The sequence below is a fragment of the Kogia breviceps genome, chromosome 10 (assembly GCF_026419965.1).
Source record: "Kogia breviceps isolate mKogBre1 chromosome 10, mKogBre1 haplotype 1, whole genome shotgun sequence".
Taxonomy (NCBI): domain Eukaryota; kingdom Metazoa; phylum Chordata; class Mammalia; order Artiodactyla; family Physeteridae; genus Kogia; species Kogia breviceps.
In genome coordinates, this window is record NC_081319.1 from 84,887,091 (window position 1) to 84,893,090 (window position 6,000).

The 6,000-nt window shown below is 46.4% G+C and overlaps 1 protein-coding gene across 1 annotated transcript in view; it reads right to left on the reverse strand.

Moving 5' to 3' along the window:
* DDR1 (discoidin domain receptor tyrosine kinase 1) overlaps positions 1–5,495 on the reverse strand; it is a 50,436-nt gene extending 44,941 nt beyond the window's left edge. Inside the window, exon 1 of the mRNA XM_067006504.1 lies at positions 5,328–5,495. The gene's annotated coding sequence lies outside the window, so the exon portion shown is untranslated. The remainder of the gene's footprint in view (positions 1–5,327) is intronic.
* Between the last annotated feature and the right edge of the window lie 505 nt (positions 5,496–6,000).

Genomic DNA, 6,000 nt, shown 5'->3' on the forward strand with positions numbered 1-6,000 from the left:
TATATATATGGCATCTCAGCTCCAAAGTGAAAACAGCTCCTCCGTTCCAGACGGGTGAGCCTCCTGCTCCAGCTGCTTCGAGCTCACCCCACACCCCAGCCACGCATAAACTGCTGTGGGGAATCAGTTCTGCCTTGTATTTTAACGCTAATTGATTAGAGTTCTTTATATCATATATAAGACTTTTTTTTTTTTTACAATAAGGAATTCGTTTAAATGAACAAATCTTGTGACCAGTCGTAGAAGTAGGCAAAACAAGAGAGGAAGCAGCCTGTCTCCTGCCAATGCCTTGGCTGAAAGGTACCCCAGCCTAACAGGGGTTCATTTGTATCCTAAACAATACAACAGAGAGCCTACTGGAGGGGGGTGGAGTCTACCAAAGACGTGGCTGTGATGGAGGCCTTTCTTTTCCTTTTAATATTTCAACTTCTATTCAAGAAGGCTTGGACTTTCTGTGGACAAAATATTTTAATTTTGTTTTATTAAATATTAAATAAATGCAAATATTTATACAAATATCTCATAAAAGATATTTAAGCTTAGGAAGTAATGATACAAAGAGTGACAAAATAACATTTTTTTTTAACCTGAGGTCAATTCCATCTAAAACAATTATTCAAGCCACCTGTAGCTATTGATTTTATTGCAATAACCAATAGAGACCATGGTTACTCAACCTACCACCCCTGGCAGAAATCTTTCATAACTGTGATGATAGTGAAGGAAATATAAAAATGGTCAACCTCTTGAAAAGATGGAGCTAATTAAGGTGTCTGATGTGAAAGAGAAGTCTGAGGATGTTCTTAGGGAAATGCAGGAAGGAGAATTAGTCCAAGTGCATCCATGTTAAGCTTACATGAATCTTTCATCGGTTGGGAAAAATTCAAAAGCTTGACATCCCACTGGGTGAGTGAGGCCTGGAGGAAACAGACAGCTCCATACACTGCTGGCAACAGTGCAAACAGCACAGTCCTGTGCGGCAGAGCCTACCGTATGTACCAGAATTAGAAATGCATTTACCCTTCGACCCAGAAGACCCCTTCTGGGAATCCATCCCATAGATTTGCCCACACAAATGTAAACTTGCTTAGGTATAAGATTATTCATTGTGGCATTATCTGTAATAATAACTAACCAAAAACAACCCAAGTGTTCAGCAATGGGGGACTGATTAAACAGCCAACTGTGGTATATCTACCAATGGAATACTGTCCAAAAAAACAAAGGAAGAGTTTTGTGTGCTCTGGCATGGAAGGATATCCAGAGTAAGTAGTTAAAATTTTAAGAGGAAGGAGCAGAATATGTATAATATGCTTTTTTGAGTAAGAAAGAAAAAATAAAGGTACATTTGCATAAAGAAACATCAGAAGGATAAATACGTCACTATTATAATAAAAATCGTTACTTACAGGGGCAAAGTGAGAGAAAACAGAGGGTGGGAACAGAGTGAGAGTGAGAGTGATATTTCTCCTGTACCTTTTGATGTAATTTTCATTTTAAACTATATAAATGTAATAGCTACTAAAAGGATTAGAAGTTTAAAAACTCCATACGTGATTTGTTAAAATCAAAGAATACGGAGAGCAGATATTCAGTAAGTGAGAAATAAAGAACATGCGTCAACAATATTTGGGTTTTATTTTTCTGAGCAAGCCCCTCCTCTGTTTCCATACCCTTCTTTTTACTTAAAAAGAAAAAAAAATCCAAACCTTGGAGATATTTCACGAAGATCCTGCCAAGGAGAATACCAACAGTTCAATGGGCATGGGAGCCCACAATGCAATAAAGAGAAAGCCATTAAATGTTCTGGATGGCTTGAGAAGCATGTCACATTTATTATTTTTGTTATAAAATGTGCATGAAATATCACATTCCTAATTTTTTCTCAATTAAATGGAATCTGCTCTGTGTCCCAAACTGCCAGACTGGAAGGAAATTGAGCCCTGGTCATTAGTGGGGTTCCCACCTCCCTTCATGAGACTATAAACTCTCAGGGGTTTATGCAGTGCCAGAAAAGCTGAGAGCAAGACCAGGTCCTTACTAACTAGTGGTAGCTGTCCACTCAGGCTGTTGTAACAATACCACAGACTAGGTGGCTTCAACAACAAACATCTCTTTATCACAGTTCTGGAGGCTGGGAAGTCCAAGATCAGGTGCTGGTAGATTCAGTGTCTGGTAAGAGTTCTCTTCATGGTTTGCAGATGGCCCCCTTCTCACTGTGTCCTCACAAGATGGTGGGTGGGTGGGACACACATCTGGTCTCTTCCTCTTCTTATAAGGGCTCCACCCTCATGACCTCATCTAAACTTAATTACCTCCCATCCATTACAATACCATTGCATTGGGGTTTTGGGTTTCAATATATGACTTTGAGGGTGACACAAACATTCAGTCCATAGCAGCAGCCATTGTTTCTGTTGCTGCCTCTGATTTCAGAGGCTGCTGTCAACCCTGGAGTCCTCTGGGTCAGGCCCAGCACCGCCCCTTACAGATGTCCATATCACTGACTGCAGAGTCTCCCCTGGGGACCCTGGCCTATATGGCCCAGCCTGGGAGAAACCATGCTTATCCTCTCTGGGCATTTGCCAGCAGTCGTTCAGCCTGGGTGTGCTCTGGGCAAAAATTAGGGTCCTGGGTCTCTACTACTCACTGCGGGGAGGGCACCAAATTTCCAGATCCCAGAGATTCTCAGTCTCTGCCCAGCACATGCTCACAGCCCACTTCTGTCTCTCTTAGCCTAGGTGTTTGCACATAATCCAAACGCCAACACTCACCCACTCTCTCCATACCCAAAACAGAAGCTCAGAATTGAGAACAAGATCTTCATAACTTTCTCAGTGAGGGAAATATACATAGAGCAACAAGAACAGAACAAAAAAATAATTCCACAATAAATTATCTTGCCACAAACCTGGCAACTAAAAGAATCCTAATGGAATGAAGAGTTGGCAAATGCTATAGCCACATTGGCAAAGTGAGTTAAGGAGATGCATTCTTACAGAGCCAAGGACACAAAGGCTGTGGTCCAGGTAGAAATCCAAATGTTCCAGTTACCTATTGCTTCATAACTACTCCAAATCTAGTGGCTTAAAACAGCAACCATTGCCTCATATCTCATGATTTTGTCTGTCATTTCAGCAGTTCTACTCCTATCCATGTCTACTGAGGTCACTCTCAGTTGGCAGATGGGCTGGTCCAAAGTGTCCAAGACAGCTTTCCTCACATTTCTGTCTCCTTGGTGGGGATAACTGGGCTCTGCTTATGGTGACCACAGTGCTGGCATGGCTGCTCCAGCATGCAGCCTCAAGGGAATTTGGACTTCCTGCATGGCGGCTCAGGGCTCCCAGAGAGTTTTCCAAGAGACAGGAAGTGGAAGTTGCCTAGGTCTGGAAACTGGCTCAGCATCACCTCCACCAATTTTTGTTGATCAAAAAGCCACAGAACCCACCCAGATTCAAGAAGATCCCACTTCTTAGTGGGAGAAGTGACCAAAAGGGTTTGTGGCCATCTCTATTTGATCTCTAGCAGTGGATAGAATTAGTCCCCTTCCTCCAGGTGAGTCCAGGTGGGTTGAGACGTGCCGCAGCAATGGCACCAGTGAAACTGGGGGCTCTGGAGATGATACCAAGAAGACCTCAAACTTGATCAGCAGTGTCTGCCAGGTTGATGCGAGCAGCCCACAGGTCTTACTGCTGGATTTACAGATGCTGATGCTCATATACAAGAGTCCAGCTAGTATTTTATGAAGGAGGCAGCAAATTGGGGGCTCACAATAACACAAACCCCATGTAATCCCTTTTAGTTTTTGCAGGAGCTGAAAAATGCATGAGATAAATTTAGGATGCCATTAAACAGTTGATCAAAAAGAATATTGATTCACAGAAGATGTCAGGAATGAAAGAGCTGAAAGTCCTTCCTGATTTAAATTCTGCCCCGCCTCCCCTCCTCTTGAAAAGACAAGAGCAAAGATCCTATGAAGAAGGCATGGAGCACAGTGGGCACTGAAATACTAGTAGACCATTCCCATCTCCTCACTCCATTCTGTAGTCTCATTTTTTGCACTTAAATCTCAAAAAATGTTTTACACAAATATAACATCCATACAGAAAGGCACACAAATCCCAATGAACTTTCACACAGAACACATCTGTGCAAACAGCACCTAGATTAAGGAATAGGACATTCTCAGGATGCCAGGGACCTCCCTCATGTCCCCTTTTAGTTGCTACCCTCCCCTAAGGGTAACCACTCTCCTGACCTCTGCAGTTTTACCGACGTTGAGCTTTTTATAGATGTAATGGTACACTATGTGCCCTTGTGGATCTGGCTTCTTCCACTCAACTTTTTGTCTGCAGATTCACTGCACCGTCACATGGGGCTGTAGGATGATTTGTTTTCTTCACCGAGAAGTGTCCCACTGCATGAATCTGCTACAACTTTCCCTCCCGCTCTCCTGTGGAAAGGTATGGGGGTGGTTTCCAGTGTAGGCTGCAGCATGCTCCCTGGGGGACATGGTGCATCTGTGTGGGGTGCAATCTAGACGCCCCCCCCCCCATCTTCTGCCTCTGGCTGAGGCACAGGACTCCTCTGTGTGGTGACTGAGGCCTCGCCCTGCTGACAGCTCCATATGGTGCTCCCTCCTCAGGGGCTGCAGGCCCAAAGAAGCACGACAGAGGTCTCCCTCTGATGCCACAAACCTTTCTGCCATTTCCGCCCCTTCCCCAGGGCTCAGCCCAAGGACCCCATCCTCTAGGACCCACAAGTGTCCACAGCCTCAGCGAGTCCCCTCCGCCCTCCAGTCCAAGGGAATCCCTTCGCATCGGGGGTGAGAAGGTGGCTCTTAGTCTCTAGGTGCCGGGCTTATGTCATGAATCCATTCATTTCCCTCAGGGGACTAGGGTCTGAAACTTAGGAGCCAGAGAGGATACCTCTCACCCTCTCTCTCCACTTCGATCCCTCCTTTCTCCCATCTCTTACCTACAACATGGGCAGCACTATGTTGAACATGGTTCTTTTTCTAGAAGGGCCTGGCGTTTTCTCAGCCGGCACCAGAGAATAATAAGGCCCCAAGACCCTGAAATTCCTTCCAACTTACTTGATGGCCTCTAATGGCAACACCCTCCAGTGTTGTGACCCAGGCAGGGAGCGTGAGATGCTCTACAGGGAGCTTTACGGTGGTGTTTGTGGCATTCAAGCTGGAAAGGCCCCCTTGGCCTCACCTTTCCCCCTCAGCCTCTCTGCCTCACCCCACTCCCCAGTCCCCCTCCTGTGCACCCGAAGCTTGGTCAGCACCGCCCTCCTCAGATGTGGCCACACTCTCTCCTTACCTGGCAGTGTCTTCCCTGAGCCTCCCTGAACCACTTGCAGCCCCACCTGCCACGTCCAGAGCACCCAAAGGGAACAGGAAGGATTTGCTGGCAGCCAGGCCTCTCCATCCTAGTGAAGGTACCTGCTGGAGGACAGTGCAGCCAATCTAGACGCCCCACACACAGACGTGACCTTTGTGCCCCTCTCCGCCCGCTACCTGGGCCTCTGAAGCTTCAGGACAATCTCAGGACCTTGGTTGCCAGGTGATGTGGACAGAGTGGCATCTGGGGAGTGAAGACACACATTACCCCTCCTGTTTCTCCCCGACCCCACACTGTGATTGTGACTACAGTGTTACATAACTACATCTGAAGCAAAACAGAACCTGAACCGTGGCAGGAGATGAGGTTGACTACATAAGTTGCGAAAATGGAGGCATGATTCAATCCGTAAACTAAGTCATGTGTGTAGACACCAACATTCTGGAGGCTGAACGCAGACCCAGACACCCAAGATGTAGAAAGGGCTCCCCCTGGTGGCACTCCCAGAGGTTCCCCACGGAGCTGCAAGCCCCAGCTCAGGCCCAAAGCCCAAGCACAACCTGCTGTCTCAGGCTGGATTGGCAGACTTCAGCTGCTGCAGGGCCAAGTTATGACTCCTGGCATTCTCTGTCCTGAGGTGACACCCAGTCCC